General features: G+C 34.2%; 1 long non-coding RNA gene across 1 annotated transcript; it reads left to right on the top strand.

Moving 5' to 3' along the window:
• The first annotated feature begins 114 nt into the window (after positions 1-114).
• LOC143587914 (uncharacterized) lies at positions 115-8,657 on the top strand. Its single transcript, XR_013145000.1, has 3 exons — positions 115-196; positions 234-299; positions 8,458-8,657. It is a non-coding gene; the product is annotated as an uncharacterized LOC143587914 (long non-coding RNA).
• The last annotated feature ends 8,923 nt before the right edge of the window (positions 8,658-17,580 follow it).

Here is a 17,580-nt window from a genome sequence, read left to right as displayed (position 1 = left end):
ATGAACTAATGCCACTAAAGTGAACACACATATCTAACAACTGATTTATAACGGCTAACTATTGATGTGCATATCAGGTCCTCGACAGGCCATGTTAACCTGCATAGCAGAATTAAAAAAAGAAAGAAAAATAAAAGAATAAGCAATTTAATAAGCATTCTGCAACACCCTAAAATAGTTTTAGTGCAAATATGTTGTCGTCATAAAACGTATTGGTAATCAACAACCTAAAGATAACCCTAAATTCATTTAATTGAATATGACAATATTCCTATAACCAAACTTGTCTTAGCTGGTAGGTGATGCCCAAGATAAAGAAAATAGATATGATCAATCAAAGAAAATAAGATAACAATTTGCAAAAGGTATGAAATCTTTATTGATGTTGAAGGTATATACAGACCTTCATGTTTATTGATCTTAATACTAATTACAACTTCAATCCTTCTACAATAAATAAATATTAAAACTAACTAAAACATACTGTCACACCCCCAAATTTCCACTAATGGAGTTTTACCGTAAGGCGGGTGACAAAGTTTTATTAAAAGTGGCACCGTGGAAGGGTGTCATTCGTTTCGGAAAACGGGGAAAGTTGAGCCCGCGTTACGTAGGGCCATTCGAAATCGTGGAACGAATCGGTCCAGTGGCTTATAGGTTGGACTTACCGGAACAACTCCGCGGGGTACATAACGTCTTCCACGTATCAAATCTTAAAAAGTGTTTGGCTAACGAAAACTTGATAGTTCCTTTGGAGGAACTAGAAGTGGACGAACAGTTACGTTTCATCGAAGAGCCGGTGGAAATCATGGATTAGGACGTAAAGACCCGTAGGCACAGTAAAACTCCTATCGTTCGCGTTCGTTGGAACTCTAAGCGTGGACCAGAGTTCACATGGGAGCGCAAAGACCAGATGAAAGAAAAGTATCCACACCTATTCAAACCTGAAGCCAAACCATAGGTACGATTTAAATTTTCGGGACGAAAATTCTTTTAACAAGGGGATGATGTGACAAACCTAAAATTTTTCTTTTCTATCCCTTTCATGTCCCAGTCTAGTGGTGACATCACATTAATTTTCGGGACGAAAATTCTTTCAACAAGGGGATGATGTGACATCCGGCATTTTTAGGTTAACTTTGTTAACTAAACCCAGTTAAATCCTGTTGACTATGTCTATAAACTCAGTTAGTTCTGTTAACTATGAGTATGAACTCTTGTACATGTGATGTCATGTATGCGTATATTTAAGTCAACGTGTCATTGGTGACTTAAACAAGGATAAGTGACTAATTATAACTAGGATAATAAACTCGTCTTGCATGTTATAATAAACATGTCATATAACATGTATGATAAGTATAATGTGTTATGTGATTAATATGTTATATTATGGTTATTACATGATGATGTGATTGTAAGTAAGCTAAATGATTAAATAGGTTATATTGTATGTCATGTAACATGTTTATTATTTAAATGGAACCTTAGGTTATGTTACATAGGAAATGTTTATTAAAATATGTAGCATGTCACACATGAGTTAATAAAAGTTAACCTAAGTAATTTTATTCATTAAATCAATCATAAAGGGTTGATAATAACAAGGAGGTTACAACTATTGGATGCCAACACCTTTTCCTTTCCCTTTTCCTCTCTCTTTGGCCGTGATACTCACACACACACACATACTCTCATTTTCTTTCATACAAACAATCATCTTCTAGTATTTTCTCCATAACACAAGAGTTGGTGATTTTGGTAAACAAGGGTTTAAGCATTTGATCAAGCAAAGTGAGTAGATTATTATGTTTATATGTTTCTTTTTCTTTTAATTCATATGAACCTTGTATCCAAATGGTTGGATCATGAAAGGGGATGATCAAAGTTTGACAAGTAAAAAGGATTTTTGTATGTGTCTTGATTAGTATTTTTTAGTCTTTTATAAATACATGTGTTTTTACTTTTCTTATGAAATCAAATGGATAAAAATAAGACATGAAATCTGATTTGGTAAGAATGTTTCTTGATGATTTTGAATCATAAATGTTTCTTGATGATTTTGAATTAAAAGGATAGAAAAGTTGTGATTTGTAGTTGATTGTGGTTAAAACTGTTTATTGGCAGATTAGATGTTACGGATTTGGATTGTTGATAACTTGATGATATGTTTGAGTTTTTGATCGATTTTTGATTCTATGAACATGTACTTTGAATCTAGTTTTCAGAAAGTCCGAAATCTTAATTTTTGGACACTGTTTGAATACTTTTTATTAATTTACAAAATCAGGATGCAAATCTAAATTAGAGAAAATAATTCTGAGTTGAGTTGTAAATTTCATAACTTGATGATAAAAATAGATATGGATATAATTCTACTTCTAGGATGTTGTAAATTGAATTAGGAATCTAGTCCAATTGGTCTTGCATCAATTGGACAAATATGGAATTTTTGACAAATTTTTGATTACTGCTGTGTTGTTGTAGAAATATAAATCATGTTGTTGTAGTATATGAATATTCTGGACGAATTGGTAAATCCAAAAATTGTGAGAAAAATATATGTTGAACCTAATACTGATGTGTACATGTGTGATTTATTTGGTAATTTAATTGTGAGTTTTGATTGATGAGAAAAATCGGTTTAGGTGGTATAAATTGTTAAAGGTGATAAAGGTGTTGGTTGAATTGAGATAAATGCAAATTGTGATATGTTAGTTGTGGTAAATTTGAACTTTGACTTTTTAAGTCAACTTAGAACTAGTTGACTAAATAGTTAGTCTTGCTTGTGATGTTGTGAAAGTGTATTGATCATAGAATTGCAAGGAATATGGCTAAGTGTGTATACTTGATGATTGATTAAGTGTGACTAGAATTATAACGTAAACATTCTAAGTCCAACATTTTAGTCAAATGTCAATATTTTAGTCAAAGGTCAAAACTTCAGTCAAAGTCAACTTTAGTCAAAGTCAACAAAAGTCAAACTTTGGTCAAAAGTCTTTTTAAAAACAATGGGAGATTATTGGATACTAGTGGTTCTAGGAACCATCCCACAAGTTACTTACGTACTTGCATTTTTAGGGTCTTAGCACGTGACGCATTTACTTCGGTCGGATTTGTGTAATACCCGAAGCACCAACAAGGTGAGTTTACGGCCCCACTTTTATACCTTTCCTTTGGGGGAGGAAACATGCAAAACTGTTTTACTTTACTTGCTCTAAATCTTTACACAACCGTTTGGTTGCTTATAACGTAGTGTTTCTTTGCCATGGAAAGTCCTCACAAACATCGGACCGTTAACTAAGGTTAACTGGCGTGGTAAATTTAAATAGTACTATTGGGTTTGACAAACCCCACCCTGCATTATTCTCGACTGGAGGTCGAACGGGGTGTAACTTTGACCAAACATTGTTAAGTTTTGGCAATACTTGACTTGAGGCAATAACTAGTCAGCTTCGGTCGTGATGGAAACATAACACTATGCGGCAACGAGTTAACTAAGTGTAGTTAACCATGGGCCACTTTTATTTATAAATGTTTATGAACTGATAGAGCATAACTTACTTTGAAAACCTGTGATCTCACCAACCATATGTGTTGACTCTTTTTAGCATGTTTTCCTCAGGTCACTAGCAAGCACTTGGATTAGGATAACATTGCATGCATGGACTCGCATTGGTTTAAGTTTGAAAACAATTATTTGATATTGGTTTTGCGCTTGTAGCGCCATGAATTATTTAAACTTGTTTGGGAGATGGCTCCCGCACTTCGTTTAGCTTCCGCACTAGCACTTAAGTACTCTGAACATTTTATTTTGATTTGTTAAAACTTTTAAGACCATGTAGATGTCGTTTGGTGTGATTAATGTGTTCGGATCCTGGTTTGTCACCCGCCTTACGGTAAAACTCCGTTAGTGGAAATTTGGGGGTGTGACACATACTATGACATATTTACATAACTAACCCTAAACTCTAACTTGGAGGGATTAAATCTAACATTCACCCCCTTAATCACGAACAAGTAAGTCTTCTTTATCCTTGCCAATGCTTTTGTTAAGATGTCTGCTCTTTGAAGTTCTCCACTTATGTGTTCAACAGTGATGTGATTGTCTTCGACACATTCCCTTATAAAATGATAACGGGTGTCAATGTGTTTACTTCTTCCAAGAAACACCGGGTTCTTCATCAGCGCGATAGCGGATATGTTGTCGACATATAGAGTAATCTTTTTTTCTTTTCATACGGTGAATTCACTTAGTAGTCTTTTTAGCCATAGTGCTTGACATGTTGCAGCCGTTGCAGCCATGAATTCGGATTCACATGAAGAGAGTGCCACAGTTTGTTGCTTTTGTGCGCACCAGGTTTTGGGAGAATTCCCAAAATAGAACACTATCCCCGTAGTGCCTTTTCCTTCTTCAGTATTAACACCATAACTGCTATCACTATAACCAGTTATTTTACATCCTCCGTTCCTCTTATAAGTTATGCCGAAGTCTTTAGTGCCTTTGATATAACGTAGAATTTGATGAATGGCTTTGAAATGGTGTTCTTTAGGTTCTTGCATAAACCTGCTGAGTAAACCAACTGAATATGACAAATCTGGTCTAGTATGAAATAGATACCTTAAGCATCCGATCAGACTTCTATATTCAGTGGGATCAACCGATTTTCCACCTTCGGTTTTAGTCAATAGTGTACCAGGGTTCATAGGGATTTTGGTTTCATTACTATCCAACATTTCAGCGTTCTTTAGAATCTTTGTAATGTAACCGGCTTGCTTGATAGATATTTCACCCCCTGATTGAGTAACTTCTATACCAAGATAGTAAGCCAATAACCCAAGGTCACTCATCTCAAATTTTTTCTTCCATTTGAGATTTGAATGAGTCTATTTCTTTCTTTGAAGATCCAGTTATTATTAGATCATCAACATGGACTCCAACAAGCAAAATAGAAGTTTTGCTTTTCTTTGTATAGACTGCATGTTCTAACGTGCATTTCTTAAAATCAAGTGATTTTAGAGTGTGATCAAGTTTCACATTCCATGCACGTGGTGCTTGTCTTAGTCTATATAATGCTTTTGAAAGTTTGTAGACCTTTCCTGCATCTTGTGTTTTCACAAATCCTTTAGGTTGTGAAACATAGACTTCTTCCTTCAGTTCGCCATGTAGGAATGCGGATTTTACATCAAGGTGATGTACTTCCCGTCCATTATAAGCTGCAAGAGCTAAGATGAGACGAACCGTCTCTATGCGGGCTACAGGAGCAAAGACTTCATCAAAGTCTATACCATGCTGTTGTACATAGCCTTTGGCTACCAAACGAGCCTTATGCTTTATTATTTCCCTGCTCGCATCTCTTTTGGTCTTGAATACCCATTTTAGGCCAATTGCCTTACGGTCATTGGGTAGTTTGGTCAATTTCCAAGTATTATTCTTATTGATTGAGTCTATCTCAGCTTGCATAGCCTCAATCCATTTCTTGTCCTTGGCTGCCTCCTTGTAATTCTGAGGTTCTTCTTCAGCCAGTAAAAGTTCGTTAACATCAGTATTAACCTTTTTGGACCTTTTATACACATCTCCAAAGGTTTAAAACCTCTCAATGGTGTATGATCAAAAGAATCTAATGAGCTATCAGTAATTGGTCTATATTCAGCCCTGCTGAATTTGGCTCATAAGCGTATGTTGGAGGTGTGACAGGATTGCAAGGAGAATTAGGAGATAATGGTTCTTCATATTCTTGGTCATTATCTCTTGTATATGCATCTTCTTGAGTCAGTGGGATTGTTTCATTGTTTTCTTGTGGAACTTCACTAAAGTTATCCTCAACGATGAAGTCTACCATTCAGGTTCCTCACTTCCAACTTCATTCATGTACTCCTTCCAATTCCATGAATCCTTTTCCAAGAATTTTACATCTCGACTTATGCAAATTCGTTTAGTATTGGGATCATAAAGTCTATATGCTTTTGATCCTTCCTCAATTCCCAAATATACCATCTTGACACTTCTATCATCTAATTTGGTAAGATGATTTGATGGTACCTTAGCATATGCTATGCACCCAAAAACCCTTAAATGTTTTAGGTTTGGTTTTCTAACTTTTAACGCTTCAAAAGGTGTAGCGTTCGTTAGTGCTTTAAAATGTTTTCTATTACCATTCATATGGTTACTTGCACCATTGTCTAAGTACCATAGACTTTCATTGGTGGTCGTATGTTCACTAAGAACTGCCATCAACAGCGTGGGTTCTTCGTCCTCTTCCACTAAGTAAGATTGATCACGTGTTTGATCCCTTTGAGGGCACGTGTTGGCATAATGCCCACACTGCTTGCATTTATAGCACTTAACCTTACTCAGATCTCTTTGAGTTTTCTTAGGTTTATTGTAATGGGAATTTTGAGATGATTTTTCTTCCTTATCAACATGTTTTCCCTTGCCATCACGCCAATTCTTTCGTGATGTATTGAACCTCTTCGGTCCATGATTTCCAAAATTTTTCCCATGACTCTCATTATTCTTGTCATGGCGTGTGAACAAGAGTTTATCTTGAGTTTCGGTCACAACTCCTCTTTTGGATTTAATCCTTTCCTCATAGGTTTTAAGTCGCCCGATAATATCGTCCACGATTACTTGCTTTAGATCAGTAAATTGCTCAATCGAAGCAATTATATGCAAAAACCTATCGGGCATTGAGGTTAAGATTTTCCTTACTAGCGTGGTTTGATCAATCTTTTCACCGCAACTAGTTGCTTTACTAACAACATTTGTTAGTCTCAATGTGAAAGAATCAATAGTCTCATCATCTTTCATTTGTAATTTATCAAACTCAGACTTAATGCTTTGCAATCGTGCTTCTTGCACTTGTGTTGCACCAATATGTCTGGTTTTTAACGAATCCAACACCTCTCTTGCAGTTTTACAGTCTGCAACTTGTAGGAGTGACTCTTCGGGTAAAGTTTGAAACAAGTAGGCATTAGTATATTTGTCTTTCTTGACATCTATTCATGTTTCTTCATCGGGTTCTATCATCTCCCAGAGGCCATTTGCATCTAGCATGGTCTTCATTCGAATTGCCCATGTTGTATAGTTAGTTGATTTTAACATAGGGCATTGGAAATTCGAAAAAGATGATCCCGGTTCTTTATGTGTTACAGTAGCATTATTATCCTTTGGACCTTCCGACATGGTTTCCTTTAAAGATAATAATACTTATTATACACAAAGTATAAACAAGGTTTTGGATAATTAAGTTTAACCTCTTAAACTTATAAGAACCGTCTTCAAAAGTTTACAGCAAAACTCGGTTCTAAAAATAAATAACGAATCCTTATTTGTATATAATTAAACTACTACACTAACAGATTCCAACGATCTGATTTTGAGTTTAATCTATAAAATGATTTCTTAATAAAGAGTAAATCTTTATTAGATTTATAACCACCGATCTCAACAATCAATTTTTGGTTTTCGATATTAAATGAAATATTATATAAATACTTAAGGGAAATTTGATCCAAAAAAAACAACACAACTGATGTGTTTACTAGTTTTCTTTGTTCCACCGTAAATTTCCACTAATATAATACAAAACAATCAACACAAAATTAATTGTCTCAATTAAATAAAAAGAAACAATCAATGTTTCTTTCTTTGAATGTGGACACAAAATAATTCTTAGTCAAAACAAATTTTCCTTGGATCAAATTCGCTGGTCTTGTCCTTGTACGCAGTTAACAATAATCAATCAAAACAAATTGATTATTTTTATTGCTTAAGAATTGCAAGCAAAAGCGTGATTCTAAATCAACCAACAAAAATTTGATGGTTACTGATTTCAATTAACCAATCCAGACAAGTCCTTTGGTTTTTACTAAAATTTTTGATTACCGGTAACAAACGTTGATTGGGCATAACTTCGATTAAAATTTGATGATTTCAATTTCACGAAATATCAATAATCTGATCAATTGATATAAACAGCAATAAGAATCACAAAGATTCTTGTAACAGCCAATGTTTCAATCGTTAAAGTTTTCTAAACAATTTAGAAAAGATCACAATGAATGTGAATCACAATTTAAAGGGATTGATTTCGATTCTTCTGTTGACGTCTAAAACAATTCCACAAACAATTTGTAGAACCCAAATCGAATCAAAAAAAATTTCGTCAATTGATTTCAATTAAAGGCAATTAAGATGGCTCTGATGCCAATTGATCCCAAGATAAAGAAAATAGATATGATCGATCAAAGAAAATAAGATAACAATTTGCAAAATGTATGAAATCTTTATTGATGTTGAAGGTATATATAGACGTTCATGTTTATTGATCTTAATATTAGTTACAACTTCAATCCTTCTATAATACATAAATATTAAAACTAACTAAAACATACTATGACATATTTACATAACTAACCTAGACTCTAACTTGGAGGGATTAAATCTACCAGTAGGGTTTAGTAACATAAGTTCTGAGAATGACTATGAGTTCTTGACTTCTTTCTATCTAAAGATGGCAAAAAAACCATATATAGTTAGCAGATTCGTCTTTAATTAAGTTGTTAAATTTCAGAAACGAATAAAAGTCGACGACATCATAAGCTTAATATCAAACGACGAAGAAGGGGCTTTAAACGAAAATGAAAATACCAATACCTCTATTCGAATATCAACGTAAAAGCCTTGGATTAAAGAGAAGCTGAGAAAGACAACATCAGCCGCCGTTTTCGTCCCACAAAAACCGTTTTGAAGTCGCCGGGAGGGAGATTCAGATTGGAGGATTATCTAGAAAGAAAAGAGTGTGCCAGGAAAGGAAGAAAGAAGACGTAAGCACGTGGAGTTATTGAATGGTGGAGAGGAACGCAGAGAACAAAACGTGTCCAATCCTCTATGCTTTAAGAACATGTACATCACGCATGAAAAATTGTCGGGTTAGAGCAGTAGAGATTAGAGAGGTAACCGAAATCTCACATTTAATATATATATATAATATAAATGGTGACTGAAGTTTTAATTTATGGATATATGTCATGGGCTACTCCTAATGTGAATTTATATCTCATTGAGAAGAGAGTTTAGTTTATGGTCACCTTTGAGCGGACTCGGTCGAATATGACATTATTCTTCAGGATAAATTTTCCAACAAATCTTTCGTAGCCACTTATACACGCATCATATGCCATATTATGCTTACTCAATCGTCTATAATTAGCATATTAGTTTTCATATTGCTATGTTACGTTTCATTTTTCCATTTCTGCAAGTTTCCCTTTGTCTAAAAAAAGGTTTAAACCCCATAAAAGTTACTTAGTTTTCGTAGTGCTGCTATATATATCTTGCCTTTTAAGACAAATAAGATTGATTTATCACTCACACATTTCTTATTGCTTTTAGGGCTAATATTTTTCCTTAGTCAGCAAGTACGTTGTTGTCATTCTCGTTCTGGTTCTAGCTAGGAACATACCTTAGTTTCATACATCTACCAAAAACTGTTAAGGTATCCAGCCTGTTAACAATCACTTTCTCAGCCAGCTTTGAAGTGGATAATAAACTTGGTTAATTTAATTCGTTTGATTAATTTGGTGATAACTACAATTGGTTTTGTTGTACATTATGTGTACTTCTTAATGTAGAAACAGTGGCGGATCTTGAACATCTAGTATGGATGGGCCGGAATTCACGATACCAAATTCTTTTTCCTACTTATATGTTTCGGATCGGCATTCTGGTTCGGGTCCGGTCAAACAATAAAAAGTAAAAACTCTATATTTAATCATACAACTAAAACACCAATTCAGTTATTCAACTCTAAATTCAATATTCAAATTACCGTTCTTACACACCCAATTTCCTTATAAATTTCACACATTTTTTAACGCCAGAAATAAAAATACATAAATAACCCATTGCTATTAAGTTTTAATCTATAATCAAAGAACACGTATACCAAATTCAAGCACCAATTTTTCCAATAAATTCAAACCTTAACATACTAAACCGGAAAAACAAACAAAACAAACAAACGCGAACCTGTGTTGCCTAATGTCTTTACTCTGAATTGTGATTTGTGAGCTTACTTCTTCTTCTTTTGCTCGAATGGTCTGGTCCAGAGGTTATGAGAAGAGTGTTCAATTATCACACCTTGGGCCTTGTTGCTTTGTACGACCAGGGATGGAGTTTATTGTTAAGTGTTAATTTCGTTAAAATTTTTTTGGGCTCGGGCTCCTTTTTAAAAAAAAATATATTAAAAAAAATAATCAATTGTGGCCCGAACACAAACAACATGGATGGCCGGACACAAATAATATGGATGACCAAATATATATTAAAAAGAATAATCAATTGTGTAATAGGATAAATCAGTTTTGAACTTTTGGTCCAATATATTCTTGAAACATCAATGTATTAATTGCATAATAGATATGCACTAGTTGTTGACCCCGCGCATTGCGGCGGATCAAGCCAAGTTAACAACATAGATGGAATTATACTATAATTACAAAATATTATGGTCACATGTATGATTACAAAAGATTTGTAGTTGATGTGCAGGCGTAGTAGTTTGTCTTCCAAGAGTGGCGGTTCCTCCTTTCCTTGCAATATCCTTGCCTTGACATATTTCAACCTAAAATTAAAACAAAAATATTAAAAATTCTATTGTAATTCTACTGGATTCGGCTAAATATATCTAAAAAACATAGTAGTAGAAATCAAATCATAACTTAAGCCAATGTGAATTCCAAACACAGTTAATAGAAGCCATAAATTTGGTGTAAGTTGAAGTCGCAGCCCTAACATCTCTAAACTTACCTGATATCAGTAAAGCGGTCGACAAAGCCGTCAAAGGTTAAGAAATTGCCAACAAAGGAAGCGAAAAAGTTGAATATTTGTCTCACACATTTACATCCATCCCGACATATTTCACTCCAATTACACATGAAGCCTCTGTATAAACCATATCACAAATCACTATCATCGCAGCCCCATTATAAAAGTAAACCTCAAAGGTATAAGCAACTAAGTATAATTTCTATACACGTTTTGATACAAATTCAGAGACATTTGAAGTTGTAGTGCATTACTTTCATGGATTGGCTTGCTTTGGGTCAGAAAATGTTAGTTGCAGATTAGGTGTTTGAGAAAAAATAAGACAAAATGTCGTCTTTTAGATTTGAATTTAAAATGGTAGGTATAGTTGGTTGAAGGATGTAAATTTAAAGGCTTTGTTACTTGCTGTATTGGGTTTGTATGACAACATATAATGTGAGTGCAACAATGGGAATGTACTATTTGTTCTTAATAAAGTATGGATGTATATATATGTGTGTGTCGCTGTAGAATATGGATTGTCTCTCAAAACTGTCATCATTAAACTGTTCTGGCGGTTCGGGTTTGGTTTGGAATTTCTTTTGTTTAATCGGGTTTGCCCGTTGTTAGTTAGGGTTTTGAGGCTGTTCAGTTCAGGCTTGGTAGCCGTGTGCAGGTAAGTAAGGTGTTGTGTACATAAGTTCTGAATGGCCTCGGGTCAGATTCGGCAATCGAGTTTGGGTCGTGTTGTTACAGGTCGGTCTCGATCAGTTACAATTAAAAAGGACACACAATCAAAATAAAAATGGAAAAAAGAAACCAATTTTTGTTCTCAATGATCACTCTAACTACTATCTGGTTACTATACTAAAATTCTTATAACTTAAAACCATAGTCAGTAATTGCTTAAGGATGTTCACCCCCAATTCAAAAACCTAATTTTCCAATTGAAAGAGCAACAATGATTTAGATCAAGGGAAAGATGCAGAAGGCAAACACTATAGATCTGATAATAGTATATGAAGCTTAAATCCAACATTTTGCCCTAATCATTGACAATCACATAACTACATACTAAACCCTAGCTGGGACAATATAAAAATTCAACAGTCCACCACTTCCAATTCAACACTCTAATCAAGTAAGCATCCAAATTAATATCATAACCTAGCGTAATCAACTGTAATTACTCCAAATTAACATCAATATGATACCAGCAACGGCTACTGACGGACCGCCGGGAGGTAGAACCGGTTGCTGAAAACCGATGACCAGCTGCGGAGGCGCCGTAGGTTAGGTGCCTACGCCTTGGAACGTACCGTAGTGCTGCTGATCTTGGGGGCTGTAATGATCACTCATGAATTTAGAATAAAAATGAGATGTGAATGAGTTCTAGGGTTTTAGTAAGTGCTACGACTTTGTGATCTATTCCTAATTTACACATTAAGTGAAAATGGCGGTTCAATACACAAAGGAAAAGAAATTGCAACTACCCTCCTTGGAAATCGTATTAGTTTGCAACGTGTGACAATGTAAATAGTTGATGTTATCAACGCTAAGTTTTTGTGTTCCAACGGCAAGTTTTGAGCATCTTAAATTTTAAGTAATACAAATTATGTTGAGGGTTAACACTTTTAAGGGGCATATAAGTCTTTTAGACAAATTTATATACGAATGAGAAAATACACTTGCAATTTTGGTATCTAACCTTTATTCAAATTTTGAACATTTTGTATATATTAACAACTTTAACCCCTTATCTTTAACGTATACCCATAACACTTTATTTGTTTTATATTTTCCACTCATATCTTTTAAAATATCATGTTTTCACAGATTTCGAATGTACCGTTGCGTTGTGTTTAATTTTTTCGACGTTTTGATATAAATTATAATGAATATCGAAATGCGGATTGAAATGTACAACTCATTGATGCATCAATGTACAAGTCTAACTAACATGCTGCAAGAGGGTTAGCTTTAACACGTTCAAATGACACGGTTTTTTTTATGAAAAAAAGAAAAGAAAGCAGTTTACAAACGGTTGTTTCATACGCTCCTTCCATAATCTCAACTCCCACCTTGCAACCGTATACTTCCAGAAACCCGATTCCACATTGATATCATACGTGCGGTTCTCTCAAATTTCAGACCTAACTCCACTCCCTCTCGTGCTAATATGAAGATATGCTTTCTTTCATGAATGTCACCTCCTGATTCTAATTGTGCTGTTATTCAGGTCTTCAATCTCGGCTTGGCGCTGATAGTTCATCGCACTTTATAAAATGTAGGTGGTTGAGAAGGTAATGTGCAAATTAGGTCAGTTTCGTTCATAATTCGTCTTCCAGTCTTCCCAATTTTAGGGTTTTAAAATTGTATGTTGCTTTCTTCCAATAGGTGGCTGATATGATGGCATCGAAGGAGCTTAAATCTCACGCTTTCCTTCAGGTACATCTACAACATTATATTTGACCAATTGAATTTCTATAACACACATGGTGATGGTTCAATGATTCTAAACTCAATTTGGATAACCAAAATTCTTGATTATTGTGTATTTATTTCATGTTTCAATGATTCTGTCACTTTGATTTCAGTTTTTCTTAATGTCACGGCGCCAAGATCCACACCATCATCTAATCCACCATCGATAGATGTGACGAAGAGACTCAATCTGTACTCTGTAGCGGTTGTCTCACGTATGTTCGTTGCTGACAGGAAGCTAGGATGGTTGATGGCAACGACTGAGAGAGTCAGCAGTCAACTTTATGTATTAAGGTTGTTTGTTTTGTATATGTTCTTCTCCGTTATCGTGCTTGTGTTTTTTAATCATAAACTTATGTTCCTTTCATTGCAATCGATCTTCCAGATGAATTGAAATCAAAGACTTTAGAATGTTAGATAATTGCATTGTGAGCTTTTCATAATTCTGGGTTAAATTTCCTAAATCAAAAGTGTGTGAGCATGTTTACCTTTTTTTATAGTTTTAAATCTAAATGTATTATCTTTCTCTGTTCATATAAAAAAATTAAATACTGGAAGTAGTTTTGGATGATATGTTATATCTTCATTTGATTCAAGGTTTTGGCGGGACAAGTGATGCAGGGCCATAACAACGGGACAATCGCTGGTGCACACTCGTTTGCAACCAGACACTTTTTTTTAACTAATAAAAGTGGTATAATGTTTTGTAGTTGTCGGTCATATTGTTACCTCTGTAAGTTTAATGATATTAATAGGTGATGTATATGAAAATATTTATGCTGTGACATTGCAAACACAAATACTCTGACATGGAATGTGTTAATAATTGGTAATGTGGTTATATTCTACAACAATGTTATGAAGGTGTAATAATTGTCATTGTTTTGCATTGATAATTTTAATTGTTAAAATTCTTATTGTTTAGTACTTATAGTTTGAATAACTAGGTTAGCTTCCATCTTGTTATGTATCTTTATGATAATATGTACATAACTAAACTCTATAGTGCAGATGATGAGAAAAGAGAAAGGTTTGCAAAAGAGATCTCAAAAGACTCGGGTTCTGGTACTTTTCACATGGGCTTGGTTTGATATATTTGTATCTTGTAATGATCATGCAATTCTTGTCTATGTTTATTAACTATGTGCAGTCTTTGAGCGGCGCATTAATACATCATTTCTAACTGAACTGGTTCGAGACATGTCAAAATTAGTGTAAATTTTGACCCAAAAGTTACCGTAAGCATTTTAACTCACTTTTTAGGGATAATGTATGTGGAAGCCACCTAGTTAGTGTTGAATTTTTTCATTATACCAAGTTTTAAACTGTTATCATCAAAACTACTTTATAGGCTACTAAAGTTCGTATCTGGTTTTATTTATACCAATCCTTGCCAAAAAAACATGTTGGATGACAAAAAAAACTCTTAAATATTTTGTAAAAGCAAAAACATATTTGATGATCCAAACAGTTAAATGTTATTACCGGATGATCATGTGCAATTAAAACCCCTAATTCCTACAACAGAGGTTCCACTTTTGTTATCTCCTAACATCTCACCTGCATATTAGAACATGTCAAAGCATGATATTTTTTAAAGAGAAGTATCAATTTAGTTGATGGTTGTGACATTCGTCAAAATTCGGATATCGATTTGTATTCGTGTTGCAAACCTTTATTATACAAACCCGACTCAACATCTTTTTGTTTCTTTAATATATTATCGTATAATATTTATATATCTCGATCACCAATAAATCGGTGTTAATCATATTATAGAGTCGTCAAGAAAAACATAAGTGGTTCAAACTAATTTTCGTTAAGTTGTTATAAGCTTGAAAACCTTTAAACTTGTATTAAACCATTAATGAAACTTGGAGGGCCATTTCTGTAATTATGTAATATATATTCAAACCAACAAACCCTAACCCTAACATTAATATAACCAGCCGCCACTTCCACCTCCTGCCGTTTTCCGGCGAACCTCCATTTCCGGCGAGAAGCCGCCTCCGGCCACCACACCCGCACCACCACCTCCGACCGTCCCTTTCTTCCCCTCTGGTCCGAAAACCATCACCCGCAGCCACCACCACCACTCCCTTTCCCCTCCACGATTTTCCGGCGAGCTCTCCCTTTATACACGTATTTCCGGTGACCGGAAAACCGGCCACCGGTGTACCGCTCACTCTGCCACTCACTCTCCCTTCCTCTCTCGGCTTTCCGGCAGCCCCAACACCTTTCCCCCACAACTTTCGTTTTTCAGGCGCCGGAATTTCCAGCCGCCATGGCCTCACCTCCGTAACTCTCTCTCTTGGATCTCTCTCCGTCTCTCAGCTCTCTCTCTCTGGCTCTCGGCTTTCTTTCTCTCTCTCTCTCTCTCTCTCTCTCTTCTTCTTCTTCTTCTCTGGGTCGTTTTTCCGGGCACCTCCGGTGGCCGGAATCGACTCCGGTGACCCACAGTTTTTCATCTCCGGCTGCTTCGTCTCCAGCGGGTTCGGTTCGTTTATTTTCCGGTATAGATCCACGACTCGGGAACAGTTAATAGGTAAATTAATTTGGGGTTTTGGTATTATTAGTTTTCATATTTTGATTTCTAGATTTAAATTGTTAATAAGTGTTTTGTGTGTCGGTTATAGTCTTTGAAACAAGTTGGTTTGATTTGGGTAAAAGACGAACGCCCGGGAAATGGTTATGTTATTTTTTTATGGGTTTAAATTAACAATTGTTATCTTGGTTCGATCGGTTTGTACATAAGTTGTTAAACGTGAGGTCACGGGTTCGAGTCTCATCCTAAATCGGTTTTGGTGTTGTTTTTATACTTAACAAATTTCGGTTATTATTAGTACTAATATTATTACATAAAAATTGTTATTAGTATTATTATATTACACTTACTGATATATATATTCATTATTATTATTATTATTATTATTATAAATATTAAAGTGGTTATTAATATTATTAAAAGATCATATTATTGTTATTTATTAATATTATATTTTTTTATCATTTATTATTAGCAATAATATTATTATATTTATTTTGTGAATTCGTTTAGAACTCGAACAACATCGGGTATGATATCATTATTTATTATCAATATTAGTTACTATTATTACTATTTTTATCAACCACACCTTAAAATTTAATACCAAGATTTTATTCTGTAACTATTAATATTAGTATTATTAATAATGATTATTGTTATAATTATTATACTATATTAGTATTATTAGAAATAATTATTGTTATTATTATTATCTTATATATCTATATATATAAGTATATATATATATATAACATATCTTTTTAGAATTATTATTATCATTACTATCTTATCATTAATAATATTATTATAAACTTTATTATCCATTTTTTTTATAAAATCGAACTCTTAAATTAAGCTCGTCTTGTTCTTATTTAATATTGGTTTAGTTATTTAAAAGTCCCGATTAAAGATATTATTTTTATTCTAATTATTAATTAAGTACGAGTCTCTAATCATTAACAAACTAACCGATAACCCGATTTTAACAACCGAACCTCCTCGCTCAATGTTTTCAATATAGTTTCATTATGGTTTCAAGTTCATTAATATATTACATTATTTATTTTAGCTAAGGTGTTTATCGTTTCAAGTTGGATTCGTTCGTTTTGTTCACAAGCTTTCTATAAGTCCATCATTAATTAGTTCTCAATTCATCAATCGAGGTGAGTACTTTCATACCCCGTTTTCCATCTTCCATTTTGGGGTCACATTTCATACTTATTAAACAAAATGCTTTAATTACTTGAATCTTTAAACCCACAAACGTGATTGTATACTTTACCTGAATAATTGCTTGATTTGGTGTCCTATGCTTACATGCTTATATGCTTATGTGTTTATCGCTTTTGGATGGTGGAACTATAAATCCTATACCATTTGGCAACCCCTCATGGCAAGGTGTCGTTAACGTAATGCAATTAACGATAACTATAAAATCCTAGAATAGCTAGGTGGTGCTAATGTGTTTAGCAATTGTCATCAAAATCCTAGATAGCTAGGTGGTGCTAATGTGTTTAGCAATTGTCATAAAATCCTAGATAGCTAAGTGGTGCTAATGTGTTTAGCAATTGTCAATTTATCCAACTCTAGTGCTTTTATTCATTGTTCCGTATACAAGTGTTGTGGCTTCTTATTACTATATATTTATATGCTCAAACTTATGAATTGCTCACCAATCTTTGTGTTGACAAACTTTATTTTATGAAATGTTACAGGTTTTGTAAGCTTCGTTACCGGT

Source organism: Bidens hawaiensis, unplaced genomic scaffold, assembly GCF_021521415.1.
Source record: "Bidens hawaiensis isolate Kalapana, Puna unplaced genomic scaffold, B.hawaiensis_p1.1 tig00000190_1, whole genome shotgun sequence".
Classification (NCBI taxonomy): domain Eukaryota; kingdom Viridiplantae; phylum Streptophyta; class Magnoliopsida; order Asterales; family Asteraceae; genus Bidens; species Bidens hawaiensis.
Note: the sequence above shows the minus strand (reverse complement) of the source record. Positions and strands in the feature narration are given on the sequence as shown.